The sequence below is a fragment of the Protopterus annectens genome, chromosome 12.part0 (genome assembly GCF_019279795.1).
Source record: "Protopterus annectens isolate FY-2018-M chromosome 12.part0, PAN1.0, whole genome shotgun sequence".
NCBI lineage: Eukaryota > Metazoa > Chordata > Ceratodontiformes > Protopteridae > Protopterus > Protopterus annectens.
In genome coordinates, this window is record NC_056746.1 from 97,060,217 (window position 1) to 97,080,020 (window position 19,804).

Sequence of the window (19,804 nt, forward strand, 5' to 3'; positions counted from 1 at the left end):
GTCCTAATCTCAGCAGCATGGTGCATATTGTCAGACTCCAAACATCCTCTAATAATCTTCTGCCACTCTAAACGGATACTCCTGCGACATCATTTTCTGATCACATGCCAATGTTTGTGGTTTTAGAACATGTTAACGTGCTGTAGGCAGGTCTATATTATATATTTGAAGTTTCAAAACTTTGAATCCCATATGTTCGACAACATATGATCGAAGTTTGAAACTTCGAATATATAATAAAACATCAAAAAAAATAAAACTTACTTTAATGCTCAAAGCAGGGGGGCAAGCCCCCTGCTCCCCCCCCACACCCCTACTTAAATATACCAACTCCGAGATCGCACTTCAGTGCAGAAAAGGGAAATTCTCCCATTCTGCACCGTATGGCGCTGTTACATTTAACCTTTGAACTTTTCAAAGTGCGATCATATGGTGTCGACCATATGACATTCATCATCATCATCATCATCATCTTCTTTCGGCTGTTCCTGTTAGGGGTTGCCACAGCAGATCATCTGTTTCCACTTATTCCTGTCCTCTGCATCTTGCTCTGTCACACCAACCACCTGCATGTCCTCTCTCACCACATCCATAAACCTTATCTTAGGCTTTCCTCTTTTCCTGTTACCTGGTAGCTTCATCCTTAGCATCTTTTTCCCAATATACTCAGCATCCCTCCTCAGCACATGTCCAAACCAACATAATCTTGCCTCTCTGGCTTTGTCTCCAAACCTTCCAACCTGGGCTGACCCTCTAGTATACTTATTCCTAATCCTGTCCACCCTCGTCATACCCAGTGCAAATCTTAACATCTTTATCTCTGCCACATCCAGCTCTAACTCCTGCCTTTTTGTCAATGCCACTGTCTCCAACCCATATAACATAGCTGGTCTCACTACCCTCTTGTAGACCTTTCCTTTCACTCTAACTGGTACTCGTCTGTTACAAATCACTCCTGACACTCTTCTCCACCCACTCCATCCTGCCTGTACTCTCTTCTTCACCTCTCTTCCACACTCACCATTACTCTGAACTATTGATCCCAAGTATTTAAACTGATCCACCTTCACCACCTCTACTCCTTGCATCCTCACCATTTCTCTAGCCTCCCTCTCATTCACACACATATATTCTGTCTTAGTCCTGCTGACCTTCATTCCTCTTCTCTCTAGAGCATATCTCCATCTCTCCAGGGTCTCCTCCACCTGTTCCCTACTCTCACTACAGATCACAATGTCATCTGCAAACATCATAGTCCACAGGGACTCCTGTCTGATCTCGTCTGTCAACCTGTCCATCACCATTGCAAATAAGAAAGGGCTCAGAGTTGATCCTTGATGTAATCCCACTTCCACTTCAAACGCATCCATCATTCAAACTTTGAAAAGTTTGTTCATGTAATAGGAACCCCTGTAGGCCTGTTAGCTTCTCCAAGTTAGATGCATGAAATTATTTCATCTAGATACTTATGAACATAAACTAAGGCAACATAAACAACTTTCCCTTTGCTGGTCAATGTTATTTTTCAATCACTTAGTGCCTAGTATTACTGGAGCTGTGGGTACTTTATGAAATCACAGAATAAAGCCAGTTTCTCAGCCATCACTGATTCATCTTATAAACAATGTTGTAAACAACTGTTGTCAAACATACTTCTCAGGAAAACAACTCCAGCATTGACCACTGTAAAAGTTTTAAGAAATTCCCTTATAACACTAAGAGAATATACAGAAAATATAAAATATTTAACAAGATACAAACTGCATGCTACTTTGCATAACTTCCATCACACAATCACTCCACACACTCCAACATATATAGTGATGGAACTAAATTCCAAGTGCTTCATTAATGCATTTATCTCTGAAAATTGAATGTAATATAAATCAGTTACGACCCTAGCAAAAAACATGTTTCCTAGCAAAGGGTTAGACCTTAACTGTAATCTTGGTTACTGTGAAAAAAATGTGATTCCATTTCAAAAATGGCAAATTTTGAAGCTTGATGCAATAAGGTTAAAGGACTTTTGCAGGAGAAAAAGCCCCCAGAGCAGTCAAATATTGGTGGGAGGATCTGCCTCCCAAACTCATGCTAACTATAACTATATATATCCTCACAGTACGGGGGGATTAATCTAACATACCAAAACCAGAGACTTAGCATATACTTTCTACCCACGTGTTATCTGCATCATGTGCACTTCCTGTCTTCAGACTTCAGGTAGGCACCCATATTAAGCCTAAAATGATTTGTGGACTTCAACAGATAGTAAAAGTCTCTCACGGGCCATAAAGCAAAGTTTGTTTGTTATGGATGATTGTAAATTGGTTAGAACTGGGGCTCCACAGTGTAGGGAGAGCAGAAGGTAGGCTTTGACTAGAATAATTTTTGGGGGTGTGCTCAGAAAATGTTTGTTTCCCTATAGCATGTCTAGTTTTGGATGGGTTTTCTTGATATTGCTTTAGATGTGGAGGTCACTTTTAAGATTATCATATATTATGACTCCTAATAGTTTGGTATGGTGAACTAATTCACTTTGAGTGACCTTTGCCAAAAAGATTTTGAAAGATGCTTTGTTAGGGGTATGAGTTTTTGGGATAAAGAGGAGGAGTTTGTTTTTGAGGTTCAGTAAGAGTTGGGATTTTGTAAGCCAGGTTTCAGTGGAGATGACCGCTTGTTGAGTGGTTTCTTGGAGGTGAGTTAAGGTGTTGGAAGGGAAGATGATGGTAGATCATCTGCATACTGAATCAGGGTACCTTCAGAAGAAGATGAATGTAGGTTATTGATAAAAATATTGAAAAGTAGAGGGCCAAAATTGGATCTTTGTGGAACTCACATGGAAGTTGGAAGGTATGAAGAGATAGATCCCTGTCATTTTACAGCCTGTTGCCTGTTGGCAAGGTAGCTAGAGAACCATTGAACAGATGGAGATGATAGAATCAGGGCGGAAAGCTGATTCAGGAGTTTAGTGTGAGAGACCATGTCAAAGGCTTTTGATAGATCTAGAAATATTTCAGATACAAGTCTATTAAAGTTCTGAGCTTTATTGACAGCGGCTGTAAACGAAAGTAATTTAGAATTGCTGTGGTTTGGCTGAAATCCAGCTATGCATTCCTGATTAGCTTATTTTGTAAGAGATAGTGGAGAAATGGTTGATGTATACATCTTCTAAGGATTTTAGAAAGGGGCGACAGGATGGCTGTAGGATGGAAATTTGTAATATCAGTGGAATTACCTCCTTTATGTAAGGGGATGATATGTGCCATTTTCCACAAGTTAGGGACACAGGGTTTTGTAATTGAGCTATTAGTAAGAATGTTGATTGGGTATGCTATTGCATCTGTAGCTAGATTTAGGTATTCTGGGGGAAGGTTGTCAGCTGAGGAGGAATTAGGTTTTAGGTATGTAAAAGCTTTTTTATGAGAGTTATAGAAACTGGTTTAAAGGTAAAGTGGGTGGAGCTGTCTTTGTGTGTATCGGAGAGATAGCAGTTAGGTGAGTTTTGTGAAGGAAATGAAACAGGGTCTAAGGTAGGGGAAGCTAACTGCATGGCAGGGGGTGTGTTAGGTGAATTTGAGGTTAAGTTGGCTATGCATTCTATGAAGTATGTACTGAAGAGGTGAAATGTCTGGGTACGGGCCGTAATCTGTTTTTTTGCACCTGGGTTGGTGAAACATGATATGGAAGACCAGAATTTTTTTTTTTAATGTTATCTTGTAGGTGAGTATAATAAGACTTTTTATCTCTATTAACTTGTTTTTTGACTCAGTTCCATAGTTGTCTGAATAGTTGCAGATATTTGTCATTTTTATTCTTTTGCCAGTTGATCTATGCTTTGCCTCAGTCTCTCATAAGGAATTTGCATGGGTTGGTAAGCCATGGATTATGGTTGTTTTTAATTCTGTTTGTATGCTGTGGGGTTAATGTGTTAAAATATGTAGAAATACTACATTAAAGTATTCAACTGCATTATTTAAGGGGAGTCTTTTTTAGGATGAACCAGTTAACTGCTTTCAGAGCTTCAATGAAAGACTCTTTGGAAAATTTGGAGAGATTACAGGTAGTTTTTGAGTTTATGTTCCTTTGTTAGTTATGTAATATTCCTGTGGGTTTAAGTTGGCAGGTGACCACTTAGTGTATCTGGTAGGGTACCTGAGGATGTTAAATTAGATGGTCAGTAACCAGAATCCAGTGCAGGAGAGATTGTTGTGAGTTATTTTTGCCATATCTTGTTGGCTTATTAATAAGTTGAGTGAATCCAAAGAGGCTCATGCTGTCAGTTGCTAAATTTGCAAATAAAGACTGCCAGTCAATATTTACATCACCCAGGATAATTTAATTTGTGATTATATCTGCTATCCAGGGAAGTATGTTTTCAAGTATTGAAATATTCTGTCCTTGTAGGATATATAGCACAGCAATGCATATGTTCTTGGCTCTATTAAGTTTTAGGAATGAGATAAGGATTTCTGCTTTTCCAAATTCCGGGATTGTATCTGCATAGGGAGTTACAGTGAGCATTGTGAAAATTATTGCTATTCCACCTGCTCTTTTATGTGTTCTACCAAGCCTAATAACATTATAACCAGGGGGTAATATTTCAGCATATTTTATTTCAGGCTTTAGGCATGTCTCTATTGTAGCTAGGATGTCTGGGTTGTGTTGAGTCATCCAGGCATGAAAATCTGTGATTTTGCTCCATATGCTTCTAAGGTTTAGTGTGATTATTTTCAAACGTGTAGGGGGTATTCTTTGCTTTGGGGTGTGGTTGGGACCTGGGATTGGGTGGATGTCACCACATTGCTGAGTGGGTAGAAGTATTACCTTGACATTGGGACTGGCTGTTTTTTAATATTTTGGGTTACAACAGCAGAATGGAGTTATTGGAAATAAGCTTGAAGTGATTTTTGAGTAGCTAGTGGGAAGATGGTTGATAGGAGAGGATAAAGTGATGGTTGAGATGTGCTTATTTATTATTACTACTGGTGGGGATGTTAGGAATGAGAGGAAGAGGATGAATAAGGTGATACAGGAGGGAAACAGCATGGTTAGTTTTGTAAAAATCTGATAGTATGATGAGATGAGGCAATAAGCAGCGATAATAGCGTGGAGAAATAGGTAGGTTTTGATGAGGAGGGAGCAGAGTGAGATCTGAGAAGGAATTTAGAAAAGAAGTGGGTGGGGATAACAATGAGACTTGTTTGTGATTGGATAGTGCAGTTAGGCACAGGATAGGAGGATAAGTAGAGGGGGTGGAGTTAATAGAGGTACATAACTATACCCATACTACTATTAACTCCCCAAACTCCTCTCTGATCACATGCTGGATTTCTGATCCCCTGTAGGCTTGGTCATCTGAAAGGGTACTTTTAACTGTAGAATCTTACTTGATATATTTTCTTCTCTTACCAATTTATAACTGACATTGTCTTTTACCCATGTTCTACATCTTCTTTTACCTGGAGTGTTTTTATTAATTTCTTGTTATATTACTATGCTCAGCATACATGATGTGACCTGTTTTGTGTATTATGCTGGATGTACTGTATTTGTATAACTTGATGCTGGAGCTTTTCTCCCCAGGCCTCCGCTGAAAATGGACCTGGTCCAGTCGGAATTTCCCAGTTAAATAAATAAATAAATGTAGTGGGGGTCAGTAGGGACTGGGTGTAGGATAGGAAAGTGGAATGAAGCCCAAGTGTAGCAAAGGCTGAACAAAGCGGGTAGGCCCATGGTAGAGTAAGTACCAGGAAAACAACCTGTAAAACTGCAGAAAGACAGGAGGTAAGACAAGTTCTGATAACTTTAAAGGCAGTAACACAAGCTGTTATATTATTGTTACGATATACCTAAATTAACTGCAACAGGCAGTATTGCAGTGAGTTTGGTATGAAATGAATATAAGAAAAGTAGGTAAGGGCTGAAATTTATGCCTTGGTTATTATATTGTATTTGGGCTCTGTTTTTGGCCAGTTTCACTTGTTTATTTAGGGGTTATAGGTATTAGAAGACACATATCTGTTAGTGTACAATAAGAACAGGTTGTTGTTGCAGGAGTCTGGGGGGGTCCACTAGGCACGTGCATGCTGACCTATGAACTAATTAGCTTTAAATGCACTGTGCAGATGTTGTTTAACTGCAGGGTTGCAAAAACAGCCAAGTCATTCATTAATATCATTGCCAAAGATGCAAATGGATAAAGGCAGTGATTTGAAGTAGGTACTTAGGGGTTCCTATTGACCATCACCTAAAATGTGATGCATGTTTGGGAGCTGCAGATCAGTATTTGCAGAAGCAGAGATTATCTCACCCTTACTTTGATGAGTTAAAAAACTCCAGAATGCATTTTCCCATACTCCTTTTAGCTCACTTCATAATTTTTTGTACTAAAGAAATGGCTAAACAAAACAAAAAAAAACTGTACCTCAACAACAAAATGTCTTCCTGGACACAAACATAAGAAACATTACTGTGTTACACTAAAACAGTTAGGGTGACTGTAGATGCACAGAAAAGCTGAAGTTCACATATTTTTCTTTCATGCGTACAATTCTGTATACAATTTTTTTCATAAGCCCTTCAAATCCATAACCCCTCTATCTGTTCAGGTCCTACAAATCATTTAGTCTAAAAGCTGCAAAGAGGATACCCCAGGTCTGTGGCACAGAGGGATGAAGCCCTGATTCTGACCAATGTAACCCAAAATCAATTAGCATCTCAGTCACTGGAGGAGCCAGAGAAGGTGTGGGAAGGAGCAGCATTTTGCTGGTTTACCCACTCCAGAAGAGAGGGGCAGGACTTCTGTCTCTGATTTTACACTCCCACAATGATGGAAGCTTGCTGCAATTGCAGAGACAGATTGTTGTTAAAAATTAGGCATCAAAGAGTCGGCCTGAAGCAGACTGACATTATGTGCAATGATAAAAGTGATGTCAGCAGCTCTGCCCATTTAGGGCATCCCAGAAAATGTCCCCGTGCAGCTTGCTTGTCGAAGCACTGTATTTTGACTTATCATTTTCCTAAAGATGAATACCAAAAACAAATAAAAAAAACTTAAAAAGAATATATTTTTATGCGGGGGATAAGCCTTGCCCACACTCTTACATTATTAGCCAACTCGGCAGTCCCCACAGTGGAAAAAAGGGCAAAAACTAAGAAAAGCACGGTGTTACCTCATACAATACAGCAAATTGCAGTGAAACTTACAGCAATATTTAATTTTTGTAGCAAAGTTCCTCTGCAGAAGAGCCATCAGTGCCCCACAGAAAAGCCGAAGACAACATATATAAGACTGATAGATGTTCCTCTCCAACCTTCCCCCTCCTCTTCTGAATCAACCTATAGCAAAAAGCAGTCCTGACTTGGGGGGCGGGGGTATCAGGAAGAGCTAGGAACAGTAGAAGCAAAAAGCAGTACGGTCATCTGGAAGGTATGCAACGGAGGTGGGTGGGCCAAAAAAGAAAAAGCACATGTTGTGAGGTACAACTGCTTTGGTATTAAATGTTGTGAGGTGCAACTGCTTTGGTATTATTTGCTTTCAGCCTGAAATTATGTCTCTTACAAAGCAGAATCCATGGTATTTGATGAGCTTAAAAACTTTGACATCTCAGAATCCGCAAACATGAAATAAATCAGCTTAGTCATTTCTTTAGAGTATAAAAGACATAACTAATACATTTACTATAATGTTTACCTATGGTGAAATATTTTTCAGATTAACTTGCACTATTATCTATATACATGTCAGTGCTGCATTATTCTGTACTAATTAATCTCATGTTTTAATCTTTGTAAAATTGCATAATGAGTTTTTCTTCTTAGGACTCCTCTAAAATTGGTTCTACACAGCTGAACAGTAGAATCAGTGAAATACAAATAAACAGGATCTGGAATCCATATGGTGAGAATATATGCCGAATATGGTCACCATCCCCTGCTTCTATTGATACCTAATATGAAAAAGGTGAGAAAAATGATGAAGTTCTTAAGTCAGTCTGGTTTCAAAGAGGATTAGTAGAAATCAAATCAGGCATAAAATGATTCTAGTACACAATAAAAGTTGGTTTCATTGAATTATTAAAAAATCACACACTGACCTTACAAGGATCATGTAATAAGGGTAAGACTGGCAAGACATTGTTGTATATGACAAGTAAAGCAGGCAAGCTACTGTTGTACAACAACACTGCAGCATCAGTATCTAAATGACCGCCAACCCATCATACTGATAGCTTCACTGAATTGTGTTTCAAAACTGTGGTTAAACCCTGAAAGGAATATGGTTTCAGGGCAATTCAATGAAATTGTTACTAAAATGAAATGCTGGTGTATGTAGTGATACACCGCACTTTCAGGAATATTTTATTCTGGTATTGTTTTAGTTTTGTCCCTGTAAATACATTTAAAATAGATGCAGTCTGCAGGAGGGCACATAAAATGGTGCAGCAACTGCATCGGTCATCTGTGAAATGGGGGAAGGGCACAATATATATATCCCAGTGCTTCACCAGGAAAGAAATATTGTACAAGAAACCTGTTTAAAATGTACTTGGCAGGTAGCAGCAATTACTTAATGTGGGATAGGAGACTGCAGGAAGAAGAGCTAGCAAATAATTACTTTTTATAATAAAAAGAATATTGACTAAGCAGTTTTCCAGTGACAGCAATGAAACCCTGCAAAAAAAAGGGGGGGGGGGTTCAATGGGGTTGAAAAAAAAACACTGGCAAAGTTATTCAATAAGCTTTCAATGGAAGTGGTGAATGCTTAACAAAACCTGCTATTAAGAATTTCAGGTAAAGAGACTGAAGAGCAATACTGACACCCTCCTGTTTGCAAGACTGAAAGGTGAGGGAAGGAAGGTGTTCAGTTATCAGAGCAGTCCATAGTTAGTGATTTTCAGGAATTCCCTAGTGTTTTTAATTTGCTCTTATAAAAAGAATCTGAGACACATCTGCATAACTTATAAATAATTGCTAAAGAAAACCAAGTAAACGTTACACAGGTTGTAGTCATGTGCTGGAGTATTCATTATTATTTGAAGATTTCTCAGTGAATAGTGCTAATATTTGTAAGTTTCCTTGATGCAAGATATTTGTGCCACATTATTTCAGGCTTCTTTGTGCTTCTTAATGTCAAGATATTTTAGAAGTATGCTTACCACTAAACCTATAACTTTCAGCAAGCAATTAGTCAAAATACACACTAATGCGGAAATTAGTTACTGGATTATATAGTCATGTTGATGGAAAAGGGTATTGGGAACAGTTTCTTTTTTTAATATCAGAACTTAAGTAACAATGCTTGTAAATCAGTAACTCTACATTAACATACTATGTATGCAATATGTACATGATCTTGAAAGGTTCAGCTTTAGGGCCAATGAACTGTTCCCTCAGGTACTATGATCTCACCTGCATCTGTTGTATGTTCCTGTGTTATTTAGGAAATGTTCCATAATTTGCGTTTGTGGTGTCTATTACTAATGGAACATTATTCAGGAAAAAAATCAATACAGTGTTTAAAAAGAAGACTGAAAGCCTAGGTCATCTAAACTGCAAGAATCCTGTTTACACACAGCCCATTACTTGGAAGTCCCTTGCGCCTATTCTGTTCATCCCATAGCCAGATTATGGATGTCAGCAGAAACTAAGTAGCCCCCAAACACACACACGTTTGCTTACTACACCGAAAATATATCTACTCAGAGAAATGATTTCATCAGATAGACCATTAACTTACCAAGGTTCGAAACTGCTTTTTTAAAGTGCAAACTTCAGGAACCTCAGCTGCTAGTATCAGGTTTCTGACTGCATAGGTTCAAACTCTCCAGGACATCAAGGGCAAGAGGCTTATTATAAACCGAAAAAAATCGCATCCTGTAACCAAATGTACGATGTCCGTGAGAGACCATCTCCATGTGTGCCAAGGACAACGTGCACAACGATAAAAAACGCTAAGATGATGGGGAGTTGAGGTTTAATTTGTACAGATGACATGGTATGGTGGGACTGCTGAAGGTATCAAGTGTCTCCTCTCTGCATGCTGCTAAGTTCAAAAGAAACTGCAGATTCGTCCTGAAGTAAAAATCAGCAGTCCAAACCCAAGTCAATACATTCGCATCTGACACTGAGAAGTGGAAAGCATATAACTAACTAAACTAGGACTTAGTCCCACTGGCAAAAAAAATGCAAAAGGACAGATGGAGACGTAGGAGGTTACACAGCAATCTCTTTACTCACATCACATTTAGTCTTAGAGCTGTTCCTACACCCTGACAATGCACGTGAAGCTCGCAGAAACTGTATAAATCCTAATCCTGGAAATAAATTAGTGCGACAAGTTGCAGTATTACTAAGTATGGCACTCATGGTGTGCATTCTGTGCCTACTGGTCTTCCTGAGCTGTTTGCATGCATTGCATCTGTAGTGCTGGTCAGGAGCTCGAAGTCGGGCAGCACTACCTACATATCCTGCCACATCAGCGCCTGCACTGCACGTGATAAATCAAAGCCGTTCAATTCCTATCGGATTGCGTGATAAATGGAGCCATGCGGCTCGCTTCGGATGCGCGTGATAAATCGAGGCATCAGCTTCACATCGGATGCGCGTGATGAATGGAGCCTCACAGCCTGCAGGGGATGCAGGCTTCCAATTTGCTTCTGCCTTTCAGATGGGACAGGATGCATTTTTTTGAAAGTGCTGTCATTTCAACTGACCTTCGCCGGTACCATCCGGGGCAACAGCCAGAGGGACACAAACCTGTTTTCCATTCCCCTTCCCCCAGGCTGTGCACTGGACTGTGACTTCTTTCCTTAGCTGGAATCGAGAAAAGGTGCTGGACGTTGTGCATTTTGTCTACTGCAGCAGAGAGATGCTGAGACAGCAATGGTTTACACGCACTGTAGGTCCAACTAATAAATGTCATAACTGAGTAAACAAAACTTCAGCGTCCACATTATGCGTTACCACGGTAAACAATTGCAATGGGTAATCATACCTCTCAACTGTCCAGATTTTTGCAGAATGTCCAGATTATTGTCTCATATTTTTGGTCTGTTCCTCATAAAACTTGTGGTTTTCTGGCAAATCACTATGATGATCTGAGGATTGAAGTCAGTAATAAATCAACATACATTTGAGTTTCAGACTTCAGGTCCTTCAGAAAGTCTGTGTTAAAACAAACCCTGCTACTTTAGCAATTTTCTAAGTTTATAAGAGCATTATTTACAAAATGTCCCTATTTTTGGGCCTTTGTCCGCCCATTTTGTCGGCCTTTGCCCAGATTTCTTGCACTAACAGGTTGAGAGGTATGTAAGAGAATGGTCAGCACTTGTTAAAACAAGCAGTGGACATCACTGTATGTCCAGGTACAGGATAAATCTGTCTACACATAATATAACATAACTATTCTGACCATAATATTCCTGCTCAAAATTCAAACCTCAGGAATAATAAAAATGCAGTTCTTTTGCAGGACATCTGCTGAATGACAACAGCAAAGGCTCAAACCCAGACTTATCAACTTCCCGATAAACAATCGCGGATACCTAGTTATCATAAATATACATATTCATATCCCCACTCTACACCTTACAAAGGACATAAAGTTGAAGACAATCACAAATTCATCCCCAGTTGACTACCACTGGCTCTCATGAATAGGGGAAACGTGTAACTACCCCTAATTACACTTGTACAGCACACTTTTGAGTACTCATATTGCATAGTACAAGGGTCAATAATTATCTATGAGACTTTAAGTAGTTTAATTCTTTTTGCACACATATTATCTGTGTGGAATGCATTGTTTATGAAGGGTGCACCACCTTCCAAGGTGAATAAGTCATTGTCACATCAATATATCGAGAATTGTTCTACAAATTGTGGTTGAGACACATGCACTGTGACCTCCCCAAATGAGACATGTTAGTGTTCATTTGATTTGGACCTTTATCGCTGTCATTTGATTTTACACATTGCTTGCCCCCAACCCCCGCAAAAAAAAAAAAAAAAAAAAAGATAGCCACTTTCTATGTCCATTTTCTGTATACATTTTTAGCTGTCTCTTAACAAAAGAGAAAGCTATCATATATTTTGTCATGCTGATTTTAATATACAGGCCATACCAATGAACATTCAGCAGTGATGTTGTAACTGGTGTCCTGTACCTAATCAGTTTGCCTCCACAACCCCCAAAATATAGTCACTTTCTGTGCTCCTGTATAATATTAAAATGAAAGTGAACTGAGCTTTTGAAATTGTAATTGTTATACCGGCTCTGTTTCATTCACAACATACAGTTTGTTTCCATTTGCAAAAATCTAAATTCAGGCTGGACTGAAACTGCAAACGACAGAGAAAATAGAATTGTGTGTCATTTCACACAAAGTCTGCCTCCAAAACAAGATAGCAGAAATGCTCCTAGAAGCAGGAAGTGAAATAAATAACATCCACAGTATTTTATTATTTTTTTTTTTGCTGTGAATCCCAAGGCCCAATTCCAAAACACTTGTTCTCAGTGTAAGTGGCCACTTGCACTGAGAGCAGGTCTTTTGGAATCTGGCCCCCTCTGCAAGCTTATAGATAGGCCTTACACTGAAGTAAGTCACACTGAAAGCAAGCCTTTTGGAATCAGGAGAGATTTACACCAAGAACAACTCTTTTGGAGTCTGGCACACAGACACACACTAGCGAAAAACAAAAAGACAGCTTGGAAACACCAAAGCAAATTCTCTCTCAGTTTGATTCTCTCTCAGTTTAATGAAGCGCTTTTCGTCTTGCACATGTGGCAAGACTTCATCAGAAACTGAACAAACTTCAACACAAGCAATATATACACACCCTTTTTGTCACATGACACATCTAGTTAAAATCTTGTGTCTTAAAGGCACATCCACATTATTGTTACTTAAAACATTTTTTAAAAACAAATATGACTAGCAATATTTTAGAACATCTCAACTCTTCCCTTGCTTCAAAATTTTTACCTGTAATGGTGAAAAAATATATATACATATACTGACAATACTATATCTCAAATTATTATGTTGACTCTCAAAGTATGATATTACTTAGTTAACTAAGAAGTCAGAAACTTACATATCCGAGTCAAATGAAGTCAAATATCTCAAATATGAACGCATTTTATAAAAATGCATACACACATTAACGTTTGAGATTTTTCAACTTCAATATACTGTTTAAAGATATTGTCTCATTCAAACCCGGGTAAAACATTGCCCCAGTGCGTATTTGCCAACTTAACTCAAGTTGCACAAGTAAAAGTGTAAGCGGGCCCCCCCGACTATCATCAACAACTGAATCAATTGCTTTGAACAAAAATGAATGTTGTGGACAGGAAATAATGTGTCTAGCCAGTGCATTGTCTCTGTTAAGGGTCTTTATTTTATATAGATGTTCGTATACTCGTTCTTTTAACCTTCTGTCCGTTTTACCGATGTATTGCACAACTACTATCACACTACCCACACTAGCCCACCCTCTCAAACCCACTCAGACTTCTACATCTGCCCTACAATCATAAATCTTACAACTACATATTACTCACTAACAAAAATTACACCATCTCATCACACTAAGAAAAACTTTCATAGACCAAGCTCGCAAACAATTAATATTAAAAAACACATACTGACACTCCTACAAATTCTGCTAACCTCTGGTGACATTCACCCAAATCCAGGTCCCCTCTCAGCTAGACAAGCATCTGACCTGCTAATCCTAAATCTCAACATAAGAAGTATTACCAATAAGCTAACAGACCTACATGCATTCATAGCCCACTACAACCCTGATATACTGCCATTACAGAAACCTGGCTTACACCCAGTATCCAAGATGAAGTCTTTCTTCCCCAGGGTATAATACACTTAGATCTGATAGAACAAACAGGAAAGGAGGAGGAGTAGCCATTCTCTTTAAAAACACCCTTAACCTCCAGCTCCTGCACACCACACCACCCACTTTTCAAACTGCTGAAGTCCTGTTTTCTGTCCTATCCATAAGAAACACCAAGAAGATTAATATAATATGCTGCTATATACCTCCAGGCAACAACTCGCTCATAATAGAAGACATCCTACACTGGACAAAGGACAATCTACCTCAGGAAACGATCCTACTAGGAGACCTTAACACTGACTGGGCAACCTGTAACTCCAGCAGCCCCTCTACACATATCAATCTATATGGGTTCTCTCAACTAATTGAAGAACCAACTAGAATAGATGAGAAAACAAAGAGAGAATCCATACTGGACTGGACACTAACCAACTATCCCAAACAAAACTATACAGTAGGCTGCCTCCCAGATGACTTAAGTGATCATCTCCCCACCTTCCTACTCCAGAAACACTCCAATCACCCCAAACCAGTAGTCTACAAATTTGTACGAGATGACCATAACCTTACCCCACGATACCTAAATACTGTCCTAAGCCACTGCAACTGGGAACCACTACGGACACTCAGGTTAGACCAGGCAGTAGACTACTTCAATACTACCTTCTCTAACATCCTTAATAGTCTAGCTCCAAGCAGAAAGATCAGAGTTAAAGCCAACTACGCACCCTGGCTAAATAGGGATACCAGAGCCTTACTAAAAGCTAGAGATAAAGCCTGGAAAATCTGGAAAACTGACAAAACCCCAAGCTCCAGACAATACTATCAACATCTTAGAAACAACGCCAAGGCTGAATCCAAAATAAACAAACAAAACTATTTTCTTAGCGCCCAAAGGAAATATTCAAATAGTCCAAAAAAATTCTGGCATGCCATTAACTCCCTACTAAAGCCAGGCAAGACCACAACCCCAGCACCCATCTCTACTAACAATACCCTAGACACAGCTTCTCAATTTAATAACCATTTTACTAAATCCATCTTAGCCCTGTCCAGTCAAATAACCAAAAACAGTCTACCTCAGTCACAACATAACCTATTCCACACCACCCCTCTTTCAGCCTATCACCAGTGCCCACCTCAACTATAAAAAACCTCCTCCTAAAAGTAAAGCCAACCACACTAGCAGCTGATAACATACCTGCTGCATACCTAAAAATGGCTAGTGACTCCTTATCATATCCTGTCTCCATCCTTATCAACCGCTCCATACAAGAATCCTACATACCCAAACTCTGGAAAGTATCTCGCATCATTCCTCTCCATAAAGGAGGTAATTCTTATGAATTCTCCAACTACCGACCTATTGCCATCCTTTGCCCCTTATCCAAAATTCTTGAGAAATGCATCCACTTGCAAGTGATGACATTTCTTAACACACACGATCTACTATCTACCACACAACACGGTTTCCGTCCACATCACAGCACTACCACAGCCCTTTTATCTTTCACTAATTATATAAACCTTCACAGGAATGATAACAGATATGTATCGGCCATTTTCCTAGACCTCTCAAAAGCATTTGATATGGTCTCCCACTCCATTCTACTAGACTCACTAACATCATTATCCTTCACCTCCTCTACTATAGCCTGGTTCAGAAGCTACTTGTCTGACAGGCAACAATCAGTCCAGTGGAAAGGAACTCTGTCTACACAACTTCCAACCACCATAGGTGTCCCACAGGGCTCTATACTGGGCCCACTGTTCTCTATTTTCACAAATAACCTCAAATGCTCTACACAACATGCCACACTCATACAATATGCAGATGATTCAACTCTGATCTGCTCCGCCTCATCTCCCACCACCCTACGTACACTCACTCAAGATACCTTTATCTCAGTAGAAAAATGGATATCTGGGATCCAACTAATTCTAAATCCCAAAAAGACAAAACTGCTACTATTTACCCCTAATAGATCAAAAAAAACCCTCTCCTTTACCATAACCTCTAATGACGGCACCACCATCTCCCCTTCTAACCATACCAAACTTCTGGGCATTGAAATAGACAATAATCTCCACTTTGATGTTCATATCTCACATACCATAAAACTAGTACACAAAAAACTAGGCTCCCTATACAGGCATAAGTCCTTTCTCTCACAAAAAGCAAGAGTCACTCTTGCACAAAGCCACCTCCTCTCAACTCTATTATACGCAGCACCAATCTTTACCCAAATCAGACAATGTGACCTAGACAAACTAGAATCATGCTACAATAAAATAGCCAAGTTTGCTACTAACTCAACCTATAGAACCCATCACTGGGCTGCACTAAAAGAACTAAAATGGCTTGAGCTACCACAGCTACTTAACTATCACCAGCTGGGCACAGCCTACAATATTCTCAAATATCCTGAAAAAACCCCTCATTATCCAACCTACTTACTATCTATACTACAAACCGGTACCTAATATCCAGTGAAAATCTCTCCTCTGCATCACCAAGGCTAACAATAATGCAGGGAAAGCGCTCTACTCCCACACCGTTGCCAGAAATTGGAACTCTCTTCCCTATCTGTGTCCACTGCCCTCCACATCCATATTCAAAAACTCCCTCAAATCGCACCTTCTTAGTACATGGTTATGCCCTTGTATCACATAACCCTACCCATACTACTATTAACTCCCCAAATTCCTCTCTGATCACATGCTGGAGCTCTGATCCCCTGTAGGCTTGGTCACCTGAAAGGGTACTTTTAACTGTAGAATCCTACTTGATATATTTTCTTTTCTTACCAAAGTATGACTGACATTGTCTTTTTACCCATGTTCTATATCTTTTACCTGGAGTGTTTTTATTAATTCTTGTTATATTACTATGCTCAGTATACATGATGTAACCTGTTTTTGTGTATTATGCTGGATGTACTGTATTTGTATAACTTGATGTTGGAGCTTTTCTCCCCGGGCCTCCGCTGAAAATGGACCTGGTCCAGTCGGAATTTCCCGGTTAACAAATGTAAAAATAAAATAAATAAAATAAAATAAATTAAATGCAAATAAAATTAAATTGAGGAATCATTTAACCATAGAATGCATCTGGAATCTTGTCAAGCAGTCAGGTGTACAGCAATAATAACATGTCAGTAAATAACAGGTGTCATTTCAGCACAGAAACTGAAATAGTTATTCAGTCATGGTAAAGGAAATGCACTATTACAAACATGAATAATTTTAAAGTGACCAAAGCAACAGCTGTCAGTATTTACTGGTAAAATAAATTGCAATAATATTTTTTCATTACTGTGAGTTTAACATTCCTGAATACAAATATTATTACTATCATTTTTGTCAGTGAAATAAAAGCATTTGCAATTAAACGTGAGTCATTTTGTTATATCTCCTTCTTACATTCTCTATTTTCCTTTGTTTATCCACTGTTCTGTTTTTTTTCTGCAGATCCAGTAGAACTTTGTGCACCTCAGCCTCAGTCAACCCAGGTGCAGGACATATCACCGCTACCCTCTGCTTCATAGGGAGAGAGCAGTGGCTGCATCCCTGTGGGCACCACAAGGCATTGCAGCCTGGAAAGCCAACCCCCTGAGCACCAGGAACTGCTGGAGGCTGCAGTTTAGATTATGGTGTATAGGTAGTGGAACCCATATGACCATTTCCTCCAGCAGATGTAAGACTTAGCATCTGTCTCAGCTCCACCCACCAAATCACCAGATGCCTCGACTCACCCCCCCACCATCAGAATCCATCCCAAGTAGAACCAACATGGCAGGGCAATCACTGAGGTTTTCCACACCAGGATGGTACAGTGTACAAGGCCATCATCACCTCCCCTTTCTGTCTGTCCACAATCTGTACATCTGTCTCCACTTCTACTTGTCAGCCCAACATGCTGTTCTTGTCTCATCTGTATTTTACGTTAGTCTCAAAATAACCACAAGAAGTGCCAAGTGTCCATGCAGCAAAAATCAAGCAACCAAATAAATCAAAAATGCTCATATAGTGTTCTCCCAGTCTTGGTAAATCACTCAGTTGATGTTAAGAAACAAATGACCATCGAGGAGCATATTAAAATAAAAATCATAGTTTTAATTAGTACAAGAAACGTATCTTTCAAACAAAACAGTTAAAAGTTAAGAGCAAATGTCCTTATTGGTAGGACTTCATCAGAACTAGTTGTCCATTACATAATAGAGTTATTATATAACATTGTTCAGTTGTCCCATGACTTTAAGGAACCATTTAAAATTAATTTGCCAGTTTATAAGGATATCATTCTGACTAGATTTGAAACTAGGATTTACAGGAAACCCACATTTTCTAACACCTATTTGCACTTTGGTAGTACTCACCCCTAGCATATTAAAAACAACGTATTTAAGGGGCAGTTAGTCAGAGCTGCCAGGATGTGTTCTAACCTCAATCTTTTTAAGCAAGAGTAAGAGAAGATCCACAGCAAGTTTTTAGAGCGGGGTTACCCAGACAAATTATTATCAAATACTATGACAGCTGAACCCACTGCATCAATAATTTACTCTACAAACAAATTTTCACAGGCCCTGATACTCCAATATAGGGAACAAAGTAAGCACATCAAAGATATTGTTAAGAACAACTGGAGTATATTTACGACAGATGATGACAATTACCATAAATTGGGAGAGAAACCCAACTTCATAAACAAAACTGGTATGAACATTAAGAAACGTTTAGAACACAATCAATCTGGTAGACATAATACTGATATTGGCACCAAAAATATGGGAGCTGTAACCAATGCAGCAACATTATGGACACCCCCAATATCACTTTGGATTGCTACACAACCATTAGGATCAATTTAGTTAAAGGGAACTGTCACACTAATGGGGTTATTTACCTAGCAAAGTGCACCAATTGTCCCACTTCTTATGTTGGAAAGACTGAGCAGTCCTTACGGAAAAGGATGTATGAACACAACTACAATATAAAAAACAAAAACACTAACACTGCATTGCATAGACATTCTGTGTCATGCCAAGGTTTTAAGAATTTTGTATTTGGCATCTTAGAGATCATTCCTATTGATAAAAAGGGAGGAAACTGGGAAAACCTTTTGGAATATAAAGAGTTAAAATGGCAACTTAAGTTAAATGCTACCAACTTCACAGGACCCAACCAACATATTTCCATTACACCTGCATCGAAGATGAAGACTGTGATACTTTGAACACTGTTACATTTTTCATAAAGTTTTTCATGAGTTTTTTAAAAGTTTCTTACCAGCTTTTTACAAGCTTTTTAAAGTTGTTTCTTAAGTTTTATATAAGTTTTATTAAGATTGTTATTGGTATGACTAACATTCAATTTATTTTACATATTTATTTTATTTACTACTTATGTGAGTGTAGGGTACTGATTTCTTTATTAGGCAACTGAATGACTATTGAGATCACATTACATCCCATGCTTCCACCAGTATTCCATGGCAACTAAATTTTGAATGGTTCCTTAAAGTCATGTGACAACTGAACAATGTTATATAACAACTGTATTATGTAATGCATAACCAGTTCTGATGAAGTGCTACTGATAAGAGCAAAAGCTCTTAACTTTTAACTGTTTTGTTTGAAAGATACATTTCTTGTACTAATTAAAATGATGCTTTTTGTTTTAAAAAGATCATAGGATCATAGGAGGTTACTAGGCTAATGACCTTGGGGCCCTTACAAGCCTAGCCAAGACTTTATCCCCAAAAAGAAACCTCAGTCAGCACCTGTTACCCTTGTCAGTGAGGGACATAGGTGGAATCCATAGGACAAATTTGTGGTTTCCCAACCACTCATCAAGGTTGCGCTTGAAGAGGGTCAGCGAGGTACTGTGTTTGACATGTATAGGAACTCTATTCCAGAGACAGGGCAGCCTGTGGGAGACAAAC

At 38.9% G+C, this 19,804-nt stretch overlaps 1 protein-coding gene across 1 annotated transcript in view; it reads right to left on the bottom strand.

The window, feature by feature from the left end:
- The window catches only part of LOC122816372 (testis-expressed protein 2-like), a 434,050-nt gene extending 423,230 nt beyond the window's left edge, over positions 1-10,820 (bottom strand). Inside the window, exon 1 of the mRNA XM_044089116.1 lies at positions 9,740-10,820. The gene's annotated coding sequence lies outside the window, so the exon portion shown is untranslated. The remainder of the gene's footprint in view (positions 1-9,739) is intronic.
- Between the last annotated feature and the right edge of the window lie 8,984 nt (positions 10,821-19,804).